This window comes from Sinocyclocheilus anshuiensis, unplaced genomic scaffold (genome assembly GCF_001515605.1).
Source record: "Sinocyclocheilus anshuiensis isolate Anshui unplaced genomic scaffold, SAMN03320099.WGS_v1.1 scaffold6599, whole genome shotgun sequence".
In the NCBI taxonomy this organism is placed as follows: domain Eukaryota; kingdom Metazoa; phylum Chordata; class Actinopteri; order Cypriniformes; family Cyprinidae; genus Sinocyclocheilus; species Sinocyclocheilus anshuiensis.
Genome location: NW_015544825.1, coordinates 46625 through 69271, shown reverse-complemented (window position 1 = coordinate 69271; position 22647 = coordinate 46625). Strand labels below are relative to the sequence as shown.

General features: G+C 37.4%; 1 pseudogene; it reads right to left on the bottom strand.

Moving 5' to 3' along the window:
* LOC107698245 (fibrillin-2-like) overlaps positions 1-22647 on the bottom strand; it is a 68434-nt pseudogene that overhangs the window by 33387 nt on the left and 12400 nt on the right.

Genomic DNA, 22647 nt, shown 5'->3' with positions numbered 1-22647 from the left:
TTTTTAAACATTAAACAAATTATTTCATTAAATATATATAATATAAACAAAGATCTACTTATAAATCGTTCAATACATGACAAACAATGAAATAATGAGCAAACTGAGCTTTGCTTGCGCATTAAACGAAAGCAGAAAAACCAAGGATTTGGCAGCCGCTCCTGCGGAAGACACACAACGGTGTCAAAGAGGAGGGAAGAGCGTAAAACACACGGGTGAGAAGAAGTGGGAATGAAAGAGAACGTTTTATTATCCCGATGGACGGTCGCTTTGCTGACCTGACATGTATTTATCGTGATTTTGTGGTGAGGTACAGCATGTCTGGAGCGATTCTTCAAAAGAGCGCTACATAAAGGTCAAACGCTCGCACATCTGAAGAAATTCTTCCTTTGAAATTATGTTTTTATTGTAATACAGTACGAGAAGAATCAACACTCATTTCAGCATATCATGAAAGGATCATAATGTATTTTAAAATCTGTACAGTTCAGAATTACATTAAAAATACCACAAAAGATGGCATGTAATACAGTTTTCTTTCTGTATTTCCTGTTGAAAAAGGAAGTTTGGACCTTTTTTGAAGGTGCCAATAGTCTTTAACTTGCATTACAGCCATGAACTATGCTACTTGCTATCGCTATTCAGAAGCAAAAGCTTCAAAAAGTTCTAAAAATCTCATTTTAAATGTGAATATATGCTAAATATCTTTTAGAAGCATCCTAGCATACAGATGTTAGCCTCAAAGCTAACAGACATGGACTATAACCATCAAAAAAAGCTCTAAAACGTTCTAAGAAGCTAATTTTGAATTTATATTTTTTGAAATTATATATGTTATCTTTAAGGAGTATTCTAGCATACAGATGTTAGCCGCTAACAGACGTGGACTAAAAGTTCTAAAAAGCTCATTTTAAAAGTGTATTTATACTAAATATCTTTTAAAGGTATCCTAGCATACAAATGTTAGCCTCAAAGCTAATAGATGCGGACTAAAAACTTTTTTTTAAAAGTTTTAAAAAGCCAATTTTAAAATTTGTATTTATGCTAACTGTCTTGTAGGAGTATGCTAACATACAGATGTTAGCCTCAAAGATAACAGACATGGACTATAAACTTCAAAAAAGCTCTATAAGTTATAAAAAGCTCATTTTAAATGTGTATATAAACTAAATATATTTTTGAAGTATGCTAGCATACAGACATTAGCCTCAAAGCTAACAGACATGGATTAAAACTCTAAAAAGCACTGACAACGTTCAGATTTCTAGCATTAGCAATAGTAACAGTGATGGTTGACGTCTTAGCTGTAATGCTAGTGATTAGCATTAGCCCACTCACCGGATCCTCTGACGGGGCACATCTCTGGGATGTGTCCAAGTGCCCAGCAGCGGCCCGAGTCGCAGCAGCACTGCATCTTTGTGTACTGACCGGACAGTTCGCTTGCGCATCGGCCGTTCGCTAAAGACGAGAAACACGTACCGACCCGATGATCTGTGAGAGAGAATGAGAGAGATATCAGAAATGCTTCTGTTTTTGCCTAGTATGCATACTGTAAACAATATGTGAATTTCGTCAAAATGAGCAGTATGAAATAACAGTATACTGTATCCCACAATGCAATGCGCTCAACTTGGCCTTTCATTTTAAGTGAGAGACAATAGGTGCGTCCCAAATCGCGTACTTATGCACTATTCTATGACGTTTTGTGGTAGTAGTGCGAGTAGTGTGTTCACACTGAAAATTCCAAAAAGAATAAGTGCACTTTAAATACACGGATGATTCACTTAACCAAAAGAACTAAGTATGGAATTTTGGACACTTCATGCACTCAACTGTCGCAGCTTTAATTATGTTGCGAAGGGGGAGGGGCTATCAGACTTTGATTATTCATGACAAAATAACCTTATATAATTCATACAATACATGGTTGAGTGCATAAGTACTTAGTGTATAGTGCATCATTTGGGCCACAGTTATTGACCTGGAAATAACATCAAATATTATTTTAACTCCCCTTTTTGACTCGAATTGCCAAAAGTGATGACATTTATACCAATTTATTAACTCCAAATACCACAAATGCTTTTCTCGCAAGTACAGTCACACTTCGCAGGAAGTCAGGTCCATGCGTGCCCTTTTACACGGTCCCCTAGCAGGAAGTTAATTTATGAGGTGGGAGCCTGAGAAAGCCACTGGAGGACCGAAAGCATACAGGCTTGAGATGGGACGTTTCACTCAGTCAAGGTCAATGAGGGGGGCTGGTTGCGATAGGGTGCGTACACTGCGACATTATCGTGAGCAAACCATGCGAAATGGGGGGTGAGAGTCGATTAACTCGGCTAATGAGCCAGCACTCTGCCATAAATCAAGTCCATGTGGAATAATCTCAGCCAATTACGTCGGACATAAGAAACCCTTCATCTGGAGGTTGCAGGCGCACACTCCCGAACTGCAGCCTCCTGGGATCGACCCGGCCCAGTGGGTTTTGCAAGCATGGTGATGGGAAACTGGCTTCAATTGGAACCAGACCTTCTCTCGAGCCTCAAAGAGAGATTTTTCGTGTTCGCATTGGGGCCCCGCGGTGCATTAACGCTGATTAGCGTCAGGCTAAATGACTCCCCACGGCCTGGTTTTGCACGATACAAAGCACCAACGCAAAGATACCACAAAACTTTAGTGCTGCCTTTGGTTTCTGGCCTAAAATAATGTCTAAATAGCTTGTTGTTGGTTACTAATAGCATGGTTCGCCTTTGGAATAACATGCACTGATGAATTGCGCACAGTTGTGAAAGTCAATTTTGATTTCGCATCAACTTTTGAACATTCTCCCATGGCATTATGCTCCCAAAACCATTTTGGCTTCCTTGTTTTGTATGTCAACATGTAGAAAATCACGCGGGCTGCCCACATTCTCCACTACGACGGGATCCATATGTACAGTGAACGTTTGGCGTAAATCCACACAGGTTTCTGGGAACAAATGAAGGCCACGTCAATGCATCATCCAGGGCCGATATCTCACGTTTCTTTATTTGCACCCGGGGACCCTACAGATCACGGGGTTACAAGAGACATATGGGGTGGCGGGAGTGAGAAACTCAAGGCGGCGTGTATAAAAAGAGAAGGGAGTGTGGGAGAAACGGACAGTGAAGAGAAAAGACAGAGGCGATGCCAGAGTCAACAGTGCCTCTGCCTCACTGTACTGGAATGTTAGCAGGAGGAAATAGCATCCATGTGACTCTGTTTTCACCGTTGTCCTCTGGCGTCTGATCCCCCGAGACCGGATGAGACCGCGCGAGACCTGTTCGCCAAAAGAAACTAACAAACTCTCTCCGTAACCAAACTGAAGTCTCAAACTAAAGTCTAAAACTTTGGATTGCGTTTTTAAAGGCAGTGTGTAATGGCATCACATTTAAATACATTTACATCTGCCTGTGCACTTGACCTTTGTGACGTCAACAGAAAAAAAAGTAAATTGCATTCATGAAATCATCAAACAAATTTCCAGATATTTGTAAAACCAAAGAATTTTCTCCATGTGTTTCCCAAAATGTTCTGATGAAGGATTACGAAAACAAAATTTTTTTTCTCTTATTGAAAGTAACAATAATTGTAAGATGAGCATGAATATGACATCTTTTACCTGAACAATTTTCATTTGTACAAAGTTTCATTTGTATGTAAATTGTTGCATTCATTAAATCAACCAAATAAATTCTCATGTAAATTATTTGCAAACCACAATTGGTTTAACGAACATTTTTCTTAATGCCAATTTATGCCGAAATTAGTTCTCCATGTGTTTCTCACAATGTTTTGATGAAAGATTATGAAAACAAATATTTTTTTCTTATTGAAAACAACAATCATAATAAGAGACATTAATATGACATCTTTTACCCCAAATATTTGTATTTGCACAGAGATTTATTTTTATGTAAATTGTTGCATTTATGAAACAAGTCGAACAAATTATCAGGTAAATTATTTGTGAAACCAAGAAGTGCGTTACATTTTTTTTTTCTTACAAATAAACCTGTAGAAATTATTTCTGCTTGTGTTTCCCAGAATGTTTTGATGAAAGATTATGACAACAATTTTTTTTTTTTTGGAAAACAATCATTGTAAGATAAGCGTGAGTATGACCTCTTTTATCCAAGGGATGTCAGACCACACAGTTTTTTAATCAATTCCATAACGCAAGCATGTCCTTCAGCAAAACTGGATTTTTTCATGTCAGTGTTGTTCTGATATGCACTGAACCGTGCAACACCTGGCTGAGGTTTCCTGACAGCTGCTTCACAAACACGATCAAGTTTATAAAAGGGTTTTACAGCCCAATACCATAAGAGAACATTCATAAGTTCTTATAATTAAATTCTTAAGATGAAATTCTTATAAAATCTTTTAAATCCTTATGATTAAAGTTTGTTTCATAATGCAATCTTTAAGTTTTATAATTAAATTTTAAGTTCTATTAATGAAATTCTTATGATGAAATTCTTATAAACTCTTTTTTTAAATTCTTATTATGAACCTAACGGTTCTTCAAAGTTCTTATGATTTCTCAGAAGAACCTTTTGCTATCTTTTGCTAAAATGGACTGACAATTTTATGTTTTCTGAAAAAGAAAAACAACAAAAAGACAATTTTAACAAAAACATTAATATACTACGGGTGAATTCTGACACGAAAGGAACCAATTCAAAACCTAAAACGTAAATGATGCCGTAGATAAAGCTTTTTAAGTTTATATGATGCTACAGAATAACTTTTAGACATCTTTTGCAAAAAATGGACTGACCATTTTATGTTTGCTACCAACAGAAATGTAAAAAAATTATCAAGATGTTAAAAAAACCTGAGCGTAAAAGTAAATCCCGACACGAAAAATGTTAAGTTCTCAAAACAAGAAACCAATTCAAATCTTAAAAAGATTCTAAGTTCTTGTGAATTCATTGAAAAAAGAACCTTTTTAGGTTCATATGATGCTACAGAAGAACTTTTAGCCATCTTTTGCTAAAACGGACTGAATATTAATATATATTAGTATATTAATATTTTGCTAGCAACAGAATTCTTTTTTTTTTTTTTGCAAAATGTTAACAAACATGAACATTGAATGAGTAAATACTGACACTGGAAGATGTTAATTCTCAAAACAAGAAACCAATTCAAAACTGAAAAAGTTTTTATAAAGTCACTGAAGAACTTTAAGTTTATATGATGCTACAGAAGAACTTTATTGCTAAAATGAATGACTATTTTAAGTTAGCTAACAATAGAAATTCAGAAATTTTTAGCAAGATTTTAACAAAAACACGAACATGCAATGAGCAAATCCTGACAATGAAAAATTTTAAGAGCTCAAAATAAGAAACTAATTTGAAATGTAAACGTTTCTGCGGCATTAGCAGCACCAGAACACAATTTTTTTCCGTCAAAAAAATTCCATTAGGTGCCACTAGTGGTGCAAAAATTACACATTTGACCTGAAAAAATACGTCGCTAACTCATCCAGGTTTATTTACATTTTTAAAACAACAGTCTATCCTGTTTGCAGATGAAGATACAGGCCTATATACACACAAGTACACTTGCCCGGGCTTGAAGCGATTGACCACACACAAGTTCATCCCATGAGTCATACAAGCAATATGATGCACGGCTCAGATGCGACCCGGGAATGTAAGGTCACGGGAACACGAGTGGGCGTGCATGTGTGTTTGTGTGTGTGTGGATGAAAGAGTCTCACCGACACATCTGGAGCCGTCAGTGCTGGTAACGTATCCCCGCGGACAGGTGCACACATAGCTGCCGGCGGTGTTGGTACATTCCCCGCCGTCACACGCTCCCGAAATGGTTGTGCATTCGTCAATATCTAAAATACAACATTTCCTGGAATTGTTAAACATTTCAAGATGCTGATTTAACAGAAATTGTAGTAGAAACCAAATAGTATAAACTCAAACAAATTTTTTTAGGAGAAACATCTAAGCAGCAACTCTCATTGTATTCTACGATGCGAGCAACAATTGAGAAAACAAAGAGATTTGTTCTTTCAAACTGCATCTTGGCTTCATCCACCTCCTCATGGTAATGTACGGGCACAAACTCAAAGCAAAACTCGACAGATGGTAAAGAGATATCTTGGTTTTTATTGCGTCGTTCTTGTATTTATACACACGTGCAATTTAGTAAAATTATATGCGGACGCTGTGTGTCGGGTTTGTCGCATGAGATTGAGGCGGGATGTGGGAAAAGCATGACGAGCGATTACGTGTTTAATGTGTGTGTGGAAACCGGGAGTCACGGTGTCCCACAGCAGCTGAAAACAGCCCTGCTTAAGTCATAAAAACCTCGGCAAAACAAACTCGCTCGTCAGCGGAGCCCCAGAAGCGGAACTAGACTTTACTCAGGGTGGAATGACAAATGACTGCTGGAGTGTGTGTTTGCATCCTCATATGTTAGGAGGAGAACACTTCTTTGGGTTTTTGCATTGCAGATGAAGTTGTTTCTCTGATTAAACGGTTATGTTCAGTCAAGCTCTGTATTTAAATAAAGAGAAACAGGAAAAATTATGAAGGGTGGGGTAAAAAAAAAAAAACGTTTATGAAACTGTACCCAATTATTTGGGCTTCTTGACTAGCAAAAAGTAACAGACTAAAAATGGTTAAAAAATAATGGTTCTAAATAATGAGAACATTCCAAGCTCTTATATTGCATTATAAGAACTTTTTTCAGTAATGATGTCATAAAAGGGTTCTTCTATGACATAAGAACTTCAAAAGGTTTTTACAATGTTCTTACAAGTAGTGAGTTACAAAGTTCTTACAATGTTACAGAAGAAACTGTGAGTTATTATAAAGCCATCAAAAATAACTTTTTCTTGTGACATCATAAAAAGGTTCTTCTATGACAAAATAACTTAAAAAGGTTCTTCTAAAGGTCATTGCGCACTCCGAAATCTGTGCACGTTAAAAAAAATAAATATGGATCAGGTTCGATTTTCTGCGTTTTCGCATCCGTTGCGAGCTTTGTTAACACGTTGTGTCAATCATGTTTACACACTGCCTCAGAAACTTTCATCCATCATAAAAAAAATTTGGATCAGGTTCGGTTTTCTGCGTTTTCGCATCCGTAGCAAGCATTTTGATAGGAAAGGATGACGAATACGGGAAAAAAAAAAAATTTCGGACTCAGTGTGCAAGGACCTTAAGTTCTTACAGTATCACAGAAGAACCTTTTAAAGTTCTTGTAACGCCATTAAAGTACTTCAATTTCTTATGATATCATAAAGTTCTTCTAAGTTCTCATTGTCATTGAAGAACCTTTATAATTTCTTATAAAGCCATTAAAGATCCTTTTAAGAAATCATAAAAAGGTTCTCATGACTGAAGAACTTAAATAGGTTATTTCACAGAAGAACCTTTTTAATTCTTATAACACCATTAAAGAACTTATGATATCATACATTTCTTTTTAGATTGTCCTTGAAGAAGAGATGTCCTTGAAGAACCTTTTTAAGTTCTTCTAATTCCATTAAAATAAAAGTTCTTCTTAAGGTTTTTCTATGACATCGCAAGAACTTAGAAGAACCTTTATAACTTCTTCATTCATAGGAGAACCTTTTATGATGTTATAAGAACTTGAATTTTTAATGGCAATTTTAAGCTCTTAAAAAGGTTCTGTAATGACATCATAAGAACTCAGACAAACCTGTTTAAAAGAACCAATTTATGAAATAAAAATGTAAAAAGTTTTCTATGACACGCAAAACCTTAGAATACCCTTTTTTAGTTCTTAAGTAATAAAAAAACATTTTTATAATATCATAAAAACAAAGTTAAATGGCATTATAAGAACTTTTTGAAGTTTTCTTCAATGGCATTGAACTTAGACATTGTATGACATTATAAGAACCTGTTTATCACATCATAAGAACCTTAAGTTCCTATAATAAACTTTAGGTTCTTATGATATTACAAAAAGGTTCTTCTATGACTTAAGAACTTAAAAAAAAGATACATCAACATTCCATTTTAGGTTCATATGATGTCACAAAAAGGTTCTTCTGTGACCTAAGAACTTTGAAAGGTTCTTTTACAGCATCATAAGAACTTAGAAAGGTCCTTCTATGACATTGCAAGAAGTTCCAAGAAGTTTTCTTATAATGGAATGGATGATCTAAAACTAGAAGAACTATAATATAACGTTAAAAATCTCCAAAGAAGCATGTCTTCTCATCTCAGGAACTCAATGACAAATCAAGAACCCTAAATCACGAAATATAAGAAGTTCTGCTAAACCCAAAGTCCTGCAGGAACCTTTATATGTGAAACTATTTTCAGCTTTCTTGAGCTACTTTCTCTGAAATGAGCTCCTGGCTTCTGTAAGTCTCCTCACCACCTCTTGAGAGTCAGAAAGTGCCCCGTAAGCAGTGCGAGGTATGCCTCATGCTGTACCTCCTCGCCCGGGGCAAGACTTTTTCCACCACACCATTGTCTTGTAATTAAGCGCCCCTCCTCGCCCCACAGAACTACCACCTGGGTTTTTTTTCCACCCTCCACACGGCTTCAAAGAAAACAGAGCAGCACTTTTCCAGCGAACTCCAGCCATTCAGACTCATAGTTCAGGGTGTTTTAGTGATCACTCGAGTATCTAATTTACAGACGTTTCTCTCTCGCTTGCTTGCTTGAGGAAAAGGGCTGCTTGGGTGAAGCCTGCAGACAGAGGTCTGCTTCTTCTCCAAACCTTCATTTTAGTCATGGCCTTGTCATTCGGGGTCAAAATGTGATTCGGAGTTAAACTAATAACCTCAAGGGTTGGGATTCCCTCCGTCTGGCTTACTGGAAGTATGTCGAATCCTATTGGTTTACATGCTTAACTCTTTACTTATAGTTTTGAATGAGAAGTGAAAATGTAGAAACTTGCAGGAAAGTCACAAATGAGATCTCAGTTGTTTCTCCTAGACACCAATAAGAGTAAGCGTAACCGGGAGTAAGCGTTTTCACTTTTACTTAATTTTCTTGCTTCCCAGATGCATCTATGAGAAAATAAATGTGTCTCTGAATTTTTTACAGCGCTGTACTCTTCCTGTATATCAACAACTCATTTGTGCCTATTAGTATTCCTACTCGGGAATTTTATGACAAACATCTGAGACAAAGTAGATACTCGAATGAAACATAAATCAAGTTAATAGAGTTATGATAAAAACAACCTCTGAGTAATGTCATTTACTACAGGTAGGACTCTTTTCATTAAAAGACTGCCTGGAAAAGCAAAATGCAAGCTGTAATCAATGCTGACCTTTATAAAACACATTTTAATGAAACCACAGTGTAAAATAAAATATAATATTTGAATACATTTATTTTATAAATAGTGCAATAGTGTAAAATAAAATTATATAAAAAGAATAAAATTTCAATAAATAAAATATTTATTTTATTTTAGCTGAAATAAAATGATAAATATTAGATGAAAATTTTAATTAAATTAGGAATGTTGCCTTGGTTATTAACTGCAATAAAATAAGTTGAGGTGTTAATTAAGAAAACTAGTAAATATAATTAAAGTAGGAACATAGTGTTAAAATATATATAATAAATATGGACTTAAAGCCAAATAGCCAAAAATAAAAAATGAATAAATAAAATGACAAGCACATAATATTTATAAAAACTAAAATTACACTGAAAATATATATAAAGGATTTTTTGCTGTTCATTAATTCGATTCATTCATTCATTTTAATACAATAAAATTAAATACCTTTACCTAAGAAATATTTATATGAAGAAATACTTAAGAAATATTTCATTTATTTACTTTTATTTACTATTGTACAGCTGTATTTTCAAGAACACATTTATTCAAATATTTTTGCACCTATTGTTTTACTTTATTTGTTAATACTGCCCATTTTCTCCATTTGCACTACTGTTAATTCACTTGCATTTTGCACCAGTATTGTAATGCCAAAACAGCACACTAAATTGAAATATAATACTGTGGTAGATAAGAAATAACCGCACCCATCTGGTATATAATAGCTGTGATCCACTATCTCTCTCTTTATCTCTCTATTTAGGTTTGATCTCAATCCTCCTAAAGGGCAGGCTTGGATCCAAGAACCGCAGACCCCCGCTTTACAACACGCCTGTTTGTTTTCAATCTGCATTGTTTAAATTCCACCCAAACAGCACTGTCTAATGTTAAAGACAGACCCACAGAGGAAAACGGTCAACCAACTAAACCAGAAACCAGCATAAACCATCATCTAGGCTGATTTCAGGCAATTCTCCCTGGATTCTCAGATCTGACGTCAACATTTCATGCATATCAACAACTCGGAAAGCTTACAATGTCGAAGAAGACGCCAAGTGTGTGACTCAACTTTTTTTTCCAGTTACGAGTTACGAATAGGACTGAGATCATTCTCGTGCTGTTTTCTGACAGCTTGTGTGGTTTGGACTTTGTGCAGTAAGTGACGTACCTTCACACTTCTGGTTGGTCTCACTTTGCCGGTGACCCGCGGGACATTTGCACTCATAGGAGCCCACTGTGTTAATGCAGTTTCCTCCAGCACACAGTCCTGGGACGGCCTGACACTCGTCCACGTCTAATAAAATGAAGAGAAGAAAGGAAGCAAACACAGTTTGAACACAACTTGACCAAATGGTTTAATACATTTTTTTTGTTTTTATCTCATAAACAGTACTTTTGCAAAAATTATTTGCAAATTTGCAAGAATGCATAAATCCAATGCACTCAACTCGCTACCAATAAACACATTCAATTTAATTTAAAATTACATTTAAATAATTTTTTTTACAACCTGGAAGCAATATCAACCAAGTTTTAAGCTCTATCATTACATATTATTCGATCTGACTGCAAAAGAGGTAAGAATTTGTACACAAAATTTAGCAGTTTTTTTTTTAATCGCGAGTTCAGCGGGCAGTTTTTGAGATTTCAGGATTCCCCCATTCGTTTAGATAGGACTTGTTCTTGTTTGAGCTGCCCGGGGGCGTTGCAAATATGGCAGCCGAGTGAACGGACTTTCCTTGAAAGGGACTTTGGTTAAACACATGTATCATCTTTGTTAGCTCACAGTCTGGGCATTTTCAGACTTCATAACACAATTACAGATCTTCGGTATTGTCTGGATTGGACAGTGCTTACATATCAGGCTAGCACTGCATTAATCTGTCTCTTTATGTTGATACGCACATCCGCAGACCTTCAACCTGTATCCAATAAGCACCAAATCATTGGTTCTGTCTACTAATATAGACCGAAAATAACTTCTTCCATTAAATGCCGTCAAAAACAAAAAGACTCTGGAAAGCTCGCTGCACAGTACGCAAATCCTCCCGCCCGAACGTGCACATGTGTGTGCTTTGTACTTCAGCCAGGCAGACTTTTGCAAAAGCACTCCGTCTTTGGGCAAATCTAGGCCAGACTTGGAGCTGTCTCTTATGTTGTATATTGAGGGGAGGAAAAGAATATCTTAAGTTAAAGAGAGACATTGGGAGGGGTCATCTTTGAGATGATGTGTGAAATCAGGGCGGCATTTGCTATTTTGGCTCGCAAAATATCTCTGAGGGCGAAGCAACTGGATTGTAAGAGCTGGTTATTTTCATCTGCGCTGCTGCAGAATCAGGGTTATTGCTGTTAACTAAATCTAAATAGTATATAAAACACTGTGCAGAATCTACAGCATCAAGGAAAAAGAACCGAGAACTGAATGTAGTGACATAAATATACTGGATCCTGCAAAATAATACGTAATTCCCATCAAAAGAGTTTTGCAAGAGTTTTGCTTGCCCCTATTGCAAACGAAAAATTGTATCTGACCGAAAAAAGCCTCTCCAAATCAGTGTTAATCATGCTATGGTAACCTAATCTACTGAATGTTCATGACCTAATCGAATACGTTTATAATGTGTAACAGGCCTTGAGAACAGAATTAAATCATGTCCATCTGTGTCCCTGAAAATCAAACAAGAAGTCCAAACAACACGCCCATAATTACAAATAAATGTGACAAGCCATTATGTAATCCCATTTAAAACACTCCCAATGGAAGTCATCTAAATATTTGACTCTACCAAGAAGCACAATGGGGAAGTGTCCTCTTGGACAGGGACTGGAGTGGTAGGGTTTACCCTAAGCAGCCCATGACCGCTCTTAGTGTCATCTGCCGCGTCAGGCTGGTCATTAGGGCAAGAATTCGCCAGACGCTGAGAAGGAAAGAGCTGTTTGTTCAGACGCCAGATGCTCATTCTTACCTTGGCAAGCACCGGTGCGGATGTTGGGGATGAAACCTCTTCGGCAAGGGTGGGGTTGGGCAGGGCACATCTCGCATGGGTGACCCCACGCTCGCCCGATGGTGGCGCAACACAACGTCTTGGTGCAAACGATGCCGCTCAGCTGACCTTGGCACATCTGGTTGTTGACTTGTGTGAAGCATGGCCCAGTCCTGTAGTCTGATTATAGGGGAGATGAAGAGTGTTAGAGAGGTCGATAAGTATGTGAATAAAATATTGGGATACCAGAGCTGGGTAGATTACTTACAAATTGTAGTCCATAACTCATTCCAAATTTCATTAATTTAATTGTATTTCGTAACGTAATCCATTGCATTACACATTTTAGGTAATATAATCAGACTTTACTTTTGGATTACTTTTAGAATACTTTTGACCTAACTTGTTTATCACATTGATTTAAATAGGATAATCTTGTACCATATGGAGATAGAAATGCAAATATATTCCATTCATTGTAATTAACAACATGAAGTGCATTAAACAATATATTACTTCAAGGTTTCCCAAAACGCGGTTTATAAAGGAACTGTAGGTGGTTTGTGAGTTTAATTAACATCTACAAATTAATTAAATCATAATAATGTAAAATTAAATGATTTTAAAATGACATCAATCAAAATGCAACTCTTACTAAAAAATGGGAATGTTTCAGTTGTTTACCTGCATGTCATGTGACCATTAATCAACGTCAGAGAACCATGAACATGCAAATGTGATACTTAATAATTAAAATATTTACTTTTGAATCTCAGTGGTACTTCAAGTAAATATATTGGGCGAAAGATGATAAAAAAAGTTTGGGAATCCCTGCATTACATGTAAATAAGACATAACGTGGATTTGTTCCAAAGAGATACAAATAAATGGTTAAATAACATACTGAGTGATAATTCAAATAAAAATGGATAAAAAAGTTACTGTAGTCTGATAACGAGTATTTTGAAATGTAATTTAATCTGATTGCAAGTATTTAATTTTTGGAATCTGATTACGTAATCCAGATTACATGTAATCAGTTACTACCCAGCTCTGGCTACAATAGTGAAAAAGCCTTTCATAGGGAACAATACCATCTCAAAACCATAAAAACAGCTTAAACTGGCCTAAGGTGGTGTGCTGGTCTCTCTGGCCACTATGCTGGTTTTCACTGGTCAGGTTAGTCTGGTTTGACGGCACTTATTTGACTAGCTGGCCAATTGCTAAACTAGGATAAACCAGCCAAGACCACCAAGCCAACATGGGCTGAAAAAACGTTCTATGATATGACAAGACAAGCGCTAACAAACGACATGCAACCAAGAAATTACGACCACAAGAAATCACATTCATAGATAAAGAAATAAGCAGATGCATCTTCTCCATCACGCAGCTGTTTCCCATGCTGGAGGTCCGTCTGGGAATGCTCTGACAGGGATTCTCTTTCACGGTCTTCTAATAGGATAACCAGATAATCGCTAAGAAATTGCTGGGTTGCATCAATAATGGCAATTTCCATGACAAACAATCTTGTTTTTGGCTGAGGTCGAAATGTGGGATAGTGGTACTTGCACTGTTTTGACTGTTGGAGATTTGGCCAAGTGACTTCCTTTGTGCTGGTTGCCAATTGAGACGACTTACAGTAATCACATTAACGATGTTTTGAGCATCAAACAAACCAATTCAACACTGAAATAAACTGACCATTTCAGGATGCAGTCATTTCTGTTTAAAAGAACTCAAACAAATGCCCGGCTGTGCGGTATTGCATCCTCCAAGTCTTTGCTAGTGTTGTTTTGAAAACATAATTGAACGAGATCCTGCATTTGTTAGGGGTATTCTGTGAGAGTCGGTTTACTCTGGCGGGATATGAATGAGATCCTGACCCTGGTCGTTCCTCAAAGAAATTAACAAATCTTTCCATATCCTTCATAATATTGCATGCGAAACAAAAGCTAAATCATACATCCATACCCAAGAGGGAGGGAAATGGCACTAAGAAAGTAGGTCAAGAGGAGAAGACAAAAAGGGAAGAAGGACTATGAAGATTTCCCCTTCACGTGCCTTCAAATCCCCTTGCTGTCCCTTCTCCTCGTCCCTCATGCACTCCCCTGACCTGGCCGTTCTTCCTGGACGATTTGAGTCCAGGAATGCAGGTCCTCTCCAAGTTGAGGCGACCCACTGTGAGCATCCTATGCACATCTGGGATTGATTAATTGTGCCTGGTCAGGACTATGGTGGGACAAGCTAAGGCCCAGATGTGTCCGTGCATATCCAGTATTCCAATTCATCAGCCTCTCTATATTGCTGCTTTGACTCTTACTGTGAGTCATGATATTCATATGGGTAAAGCCTTCTGGGGCATATCTATAAAGTCAAGATCTTCTTGATTTATGGATTTGGTCATTTCCCCTGTTAGGAGCAAACAAATTCAGTGCAAAAAATAGAGTGTCTATAAGCAAAAACAACCTTGCAACCTCTACTTTGAAGTAGCTAGGGTTGGGAATCGAACATCGATTCTAATTCGAGAATCGGATACTTGAGGTCAGAAATTGGATACTTGCTGTAAAATTAAAATTTAGATTCCACCAATCGATTCCTGTGTGCGCTTTTTTCTTTCATCTGTGAGGACCCAAACTGGCGATCTGCCAGGACCTTGCTCACTAATCTAAGCGCTCCAAAATTTGGCTACACTTGCGAACAGAAGCCGAAAAAGCTAAGTATAGTATTTGTGATGAGCTAAACAAGCTAAGCAAGAGAGATGTCACCACCAACATAACAAAGCACTTTAATTTAACAGATCGTTAAAGATCACGAACACGATACAAACACCGTGATTCTATTCCTACATTACAATGATTCATCTGTTTCATTCCTCAACCTTTTGATGTGTGCGATCACAACATTGTGATCATTTGGTTCGTCCGTGCAGCGTACGATCACATCAGTGTGATTTGAACATTTAAATATGCGTTCGCGCTGCCGCTGACCTGAAGAAAGCAGCTGTCATGTATATGAATTAAACAGCTTCACAGTCTTTTCAACCACACACAATATAATTATTTCTGTGTTATTAATATTCAAATAATCACAGAAGTACTTGGATAAAAGTTTATAGTTCGGATATAAACTAAATGTGTATGGTAGCGATTAAAATAAGAGTAAATCACCTTTTAAAAGTAATTTGACACTTTAAATAAAGATTTATCGATTACAATGTTACACAAGTAGGTGGCGAAAATGGACTGTTAAAATGTATTTGTCTTTGAATCATTCAAGAGATTCGTTCAAAAATGCTGATTCATCCAGTAATGAAACAAGTAAATCTTGAATTAGTCATTGAATCATTCATTCATAAATTACATGTGATTTTGTTTAGTTGTCTGTTTTTTCTTCAGAATCGTAAGAAAACCACAATCTCCATTAAAATAAAAAAACTAAATTTATCCAGAATCATGCAGCTCTATTTTGCACACAAACAGCTCTTAAACGAGTCCAGTTTTCATGTAGCCTGCTAATTTTTGTTCATGCTATTTAGCTACAACTAAATGTTTTGCAAAAAGAGATACAGAATAAATATGCTTGATATCATTCTTTAATCACATTGGAACTGAAACTGGGAGTAGATAAGCAGAATCGAAATCAGAATTGGAATTGATACATTTCAAACGATACCCAATCCTAGAGGTAGCATGCACTACTGACTAGTGCCACTAGTTGGTGAACGGGTAGTGAGTCATTTACATAAAGTCTGACTTGTCGAAGGGTCTACTACAGGGGTATCCAAACTCGGTCCAGGAGGGCCGGTGTCCTGCAGAGTTTAGCTCCAACCCTAATTAAACACACCTGAAGCAGCTAATCAGGTTCTTACTAGGCATGCTAGAACTTCCAGGCAGGTGTGTTGAAGCAATTTGGAGCTAAGCTCTGCAGAACACCAGCCCTACAGGACCAAGTCTGCAGACCCCTGGTCAACTTTTTTTGGACATGTAAGTAGTTGTACAATACCTACACAGAGGACTCCATGGACGTCACAAGTTGCTTTGCAGTTAAGGATAATAATGTAGAAGGTACTGAGAAATATCTGCCATAAGAACATCCTTGAAGCTGCTCAGGTCTGTCTAACAACCCTTTGATCTACAATGAAACTGGAGCCAGGGAGTCTAAAGGCTCCTGCCAACATCATTCGGAAGCCGCCACATTGTTCAAACCTGCCAATTTTTGCACTGAACCATTTCTACGCGCACACGGCCAGAAGAATAAATGTAGCGTAACACGGTAGGTCCACGCTAATGACTGGACTCTTTTGAGCACTTTAATACACAAGATCGCAATCTCATAGCAAACAGATCTGCAAGGCAGAAGGGAGACCGGTTAACCTCAATGTCACATTGGCAAACTTGGCGGCAAAGCGCAGACCTTGCTTCCCAAAAGCAAGCAGACTCATATTCCGGAGAAGGGGGGATGTGTCTGTGATGCAGACAACATTCGGAAGTAATTTCGCCTTGATTACAATTCGAGTGGCTTGTCAGATCAAAACCATTCACCTACACCCTATCCTGCCAGACGCTCACTCACCTCTACTTTCCGTTTAGTCACCACAGTGTTTCCCTGCCAGTGACATCTGCCAACTATTCAGCAGCATACATTATCATGAATCATGAAGCAAGATGGGGGAAAACGATGCCTCAGAAGGTCGCTGATATGTGACATTCACACTTGTCCAAAGATTGAGCGGCAGCATAATTTGGCAGGAGGAATTCCAGCTTTCTTCACACTCCAACGGCTTGGCCTGTTTTTATCATCCTCAGTGCTAATGGACTGAAAGGGAGTAGACTGTCATGAAAGACCTTCTAAGAAATGAAAAAATCAGTCAGAGGGAAGTTAATCTAGTCTGGAACGTTAAGCCGTGGGGACCCAACTGCAGGTTGAAACCTCAAGCGCAGCCAAAAACGTGCTTAAGAGTCAACGACTGGGAATAGTCTCTTGCTTTGTTGTGACCTATTTCGGTTTAATCAGAGTACACACCAAGATAAGAAATTAGTTTTTTCACTTGGGGAGAAGCAGAAGTTCATTCACGTAGGTCTGAAGAAAAAAAGTGTGGGTAGAAAGAAAACATTAGACGGTCAAGCGTTCCTGTGAAAGACTTTGAAGTTTTTCGGACGGACCAACAAACTCTTTTACTGCTCTGTGATTTACAGTATGGCTAAATAAGACAGGCAATCTCTTCGCATCTTATCTCTGTTGTACACATCCAACAAGCCAAGGTTACAACAGTTTTATGACTCCCAAATGAGTCAGTCTAGTGACACTCGGCCCTTTTCATTCATTCTCTTGTGGTTACAGGAGGATTAGTCACATTTCATTGCTCGGAAAACCCTTTTTCTCTAGAATCCAATGCACCACATAGAAAAAACCAATGGCATCTGTGCCAAAACAGTGGTAATTGATCAAACTAAAATGGACTAGTGACCCATGACCCTGAGCAAAGTCAACCCTCGACTGCGAATGAATATTACGCATAGCTTTCTTTGGTGTGGGCCACGGTAAGCGATAACGCAGATCACACGTGGCTAAAAGGAAAACTAATTAGATGGGCCTAACACCATTCTTACCGTTAACTCGCTTAACTCCCTCTATAAACCATGCCGACTCACAGCTGAGCTTGCATTATGTTCGCTGAACTCTTCTGCAGATGACTGACTTTCTAAAAACGCAAGCCAACTATTGTGCTTCAGTCTTTTCAGGATCTAATTTCTTTGTTACTACCTCTTTCTTGGAAGACGGTGCTGACTTTTTTGGGAAGAACCAAACAGAGAGACTGACATCAGGCCTGCATCATCTTTTGGAAATTCATCAACTGTGTGAAATCCAGTCGCTTGATGATAAACAGGTGTGCCTGAGACTGGCTAAATAAAGAGTCTATCTCTGCTCTGTGAAATGACTAATTGCTTAGATTGACGTTTTTACAACCTACAAGCAAGGACCTTGAGGGTGAGTCTGGGGAGTTTCGGAGACGAGAGTCTGGACTGAATGGATCTGGTCGGGTGGCCCAGAAAGGAGGAAGGTGTCCCGTGGATGGCGCTCTCAGTGTGAAGAGATTGTTTGTACTAGTTCAGGCCTGGCTGTGTATACACAGCTGGGGTCTCCATTTCTTGGAGAACACCCCCCACCACCACCCTTTCTTGTCAGAAAAGTCTCCACAGAAACGTTCCCTTGTCATTTCCACTCTACTTTATCTACTGCCAGATGTCTCCCAAACTTTTCCACCTCCCTGTGTTGGGTTTTCAAAGGGAACCGGCCTACGATTGCACAAGGGGCTTCGTGAAGGGGTGGGGTCAAACAGAGAACCAGACGCAGGAGGGTGGGGTACCGAAAAAGGGCTTAGGTATTCGGTCTAGTGTGCCTGGGGCGCTTCTCTCCCACAATTCACACGGCCTGATGGGAACTGCCTTTACGGTCCTTTCAGTATGTCATTTTCTCATAACTCCAGCCAAGGATTTCACCTCTGATAGAACGTCTCGTGCACACGTGAGGGAGGCTTTCGTCCTTTTTTCGCCCCAGATTACCGCATTGTTGCTGCTCTGAGAGATGTGGCCACAATGTAAACTGTAGCATTAATTTCACACCAGCCACAGTGAAGGGGGAAGCGCACCGCCTCAAAACTAAAGTACTGTAAATTACCCTCGGAGCATTTCTGGGTCACATTGACACAGTGTTACCACATTCTTGAAGCAGGCCTGAGACGGTAAACAAACCGCACATCTTCACAGACGTCAACACAATTAAGACTTGAGAAAATATGAACTTTGGAAGCATAGCAATGGCTTACCTCTCTCGCACTGCGGCCCAGTAAAACCGTAGACACAAGCACATCTGTTGGGTCCAATACAACGCCCGCCATTTTGACATCCGCTCTCACACACAGCTACATAAAGCAAAATTGTTGAAATGAAAGAATCTGTTTTATTACATTTTATCCTACAATTAGAAAAAAATACATATAGAGTTCTTGAGTTGCTATATGGTTCTTTGGAATGTTTGGAAAGTTCTTGATTTTCATTAAAAGGTCTTAAGATTAGTAAATAAAAAATTTAATAAAATACTAAAAAAATAAAAAAAAATAAAAAAAAATGACATAAGACATAAATAAAACATTTAGATAAATATATAGTTGGGTTTGAATGCAATCTGAGATCATTTGTGTCTGTAAGCCAAACTCTTGTGAAATCATCTATTATTGTCTGTGTCTGGACAGGTATGTGCTGATGTCTGGACGTTCTGAAAAGAAAGATTCACTTACGCTGTCCACAGTGACTTCCTGTGTAGCCCTTCTGACACGAGCAGGCATCTTCATTACAGACCCCTCCATTCATGCATCTGACGCTGCAGGACTGGACTGTACAGAGACAAGAGAGGTGATTAGAATTCGTCCAGAGTGCTCAGTTGTGCTCAGTATAACAATGTTATTGCAAAGATAAAATCTTATACTAGAAAAAAAAATCTTTGATTAATTTCCATGAATCAGTTCAAACTGCTTTCTAAAAACTTGGCATTGTACACTATGAATATTGTTGCCACTGTGATGAACTGCACTAAAAAGACTGCTGTGGGATTTAGTTTTAAACACTCAGAAATTGCAAGTAAATATCACAAAGAATTACAAAGAAATAGCAAGTAATACACTGTATTAAACATGAAAATTTAAAGTATAAAAAACAGAAAAAGGATCTAATAATCTTTATTTGCAATTTCGAAAAATAATAATTCAAAAAAAAGTGAAAGTGTCTGTATACATATATTTACATCTGTGTAAATATATAAATGTAAGGAAATCGATTCAAAATCGATTAAAAAATGTTCACGAGAGTTTCCATGTGGCATTTTTACGAATTAAAATGTCTATTTCATGAAAAGCAGTGTGTGAAACATTTGTACACTCGATTTTTACCAGTTTATAGTTCTTGTATTAAATTGTTACACTGTTTAATGGAAATGAAGATTCCTGCATAAATGTAAAAATATTGAAAATACAGAAAAGCTCCAAATACATTTTCTCAGCTATATCACACAGCCTATTTATTAAGATCTTTTTTTTCAGAGAACATATTTTGAACATTCAACTGTACATATATATATATAGTTGTATATATATATGTGCACTAAAGACACTCTGTGCAAATGTACATATTTAACATAATATCTGCTATGAGCCACCTAAATTGTGCGCAAGCACTTTATTCTTTAAACTCTAATATTTCTTACATTCCTACAATTTTCACATTTCTACCTCATTTAACACTTCTGCCTTGTTATATTTATTGTGCTCGTCATGTTTATTGCTTGTTATATTTAATGTGCTCTTATGTCTGATCCCTGTTGTCATGAACATGTGTGTATACTTGTTTTGTCAGTGTCTTTGCACCTTGGTCCGTCAGAAACGGCATTTCGTTCTTCTGTATACTATGTATGTGGAAGAGTGACAATAAAGTTGAAGTTGAATATATATATAATTGTATGTATGTTACACTAGTGTATATTTCAGTTTACTGTATCTGCCTCCCACTATTTATTTAACTTAATTATACTTACAGTATATATTGAGAAAGACCCTTAATTGTTTTACGTATTTATTGTCTTTCCAATATCAGCGACTGCCAATTCAAATTACTGGTAACTTGGCCAACAAAAGCCTATTTTCATCCTGATTTTCTACCAGACGTTTTTTTGGACGAGTAGATTTATTTTCCAGCGATTTTCACGAAATGGAAATTCTCTTGCCGCAGAACGAATCATTTAGCAAAACTTTCAATAGAGTTCAATAGGGTTTGTATATGAAACCATGGCGATTTAAAATTGCATGACATAAGCACAACGAATCATCTCTGATGGGACTCTCGCACCGAGTTTTTAAAAAAGATTGATGTTCCCCATCGGTTGCATCAAAACGTTGCTGTCTCCAAACTCTTTCGTTCTGTCTAAACAAAGGCATCGTGCCGTTACGCTTCAGCCCAAATATAATTCAAGCTACTAATTATCCCTGACAAAAAAAAATAAATAAAAAATGTAACAGTTCCTCATTTATTCCTTTTATCTTCGCCTGCCATGATCTAATCCTTTTAAAGAAACTTAAAAAAGAATAAACTAAAACAGAGGGTAAAGGATGAAAAGGGTTTTTTTGTCAAAATTTGCCTGTTTTTGTCTGAATTCACATGAAAAATGCTGCTGGATGGAGATCAAACGTGAGTGTTTTTTGTTTTTTTCGACGATGGCATGCTTTCAACAGCAAGGCCTGTAAATGTTTGAGCATGGGCCGTGTTTTCCTAAAGCGCAGGAAATGACTTCATTGGCTAGACCTGCTGACGGCCCCCTACAAGTGGTTCGCTCGCTGACCCATGCTAAGTGAGCTGCACGTGCTGAGACGCACACGCTCAAAACGGGGCTCCCCGAGGCCTGCCACCCCACAATGCACCTCTGTCCACAGCAGTCACATCTGTCACTTTTTTACAAGCTACGTTGACGGCAGGAAACATGAGCGAGGCTGAGAAACAGAGGTCCTTTATGGTCGTTTCTTTCTCGTGGCGTGGAGTGGAGATCCGTGGCCTGTCAACGTCAGGTTCACCAACGAGACATCATGGGGTTCAAGATGAAAATGAATAGCTTCCCAAAGTATAGCAGCGAGCGCTAGTTCTTGTTCTACGTTCTATTATAAATCCAGAGATCCGATTTAAGAGCTGTCGGCCAGGGTTTTTGGGTTATTAATTCAATTAAATTCAAGTTTATTTGTATAGCGCTTTTCACGATACAAATCGTTGCAAAGCAGCTTTACAGAAAATTAAGTTTCTACAATATATTTAGTAGTAGCTTATCAGTGGTAACTATGTCAGTTAATGTACATATGCCAGAAATTTATGGAAAAATCAATTAAAGACGGTTATTAAAACTAAAACTATATTACGTAACATTACTTGAAATACAATAAACGTTAACTGAAATGAATTAAATATAATGTAAAATATAAACATATTTTATCTAGTTAAGTTTAAGAATTAAAATAACTAAAACAAAACTTAAATGTTTAATTTCAGTTAGTTTAAAATTAGAAACATTTCTCATTTTGTTTATTTTAAGTTGAAGTACTAAAATACCTAAAACAACTTGAAACTTATTTTTATTTTAGTTATTTGCCTAGGCAACATTTCTAATTTTTGCTTAGTTTAAGTACTAAAATAACCACAACAAAAACTACACATTTTATTTCAGTTAGTTGCCAAGGTAACATTTCAGATTTTCATTAAGTTTAAGAACTAAAACAAACACAACAAAACTTAAA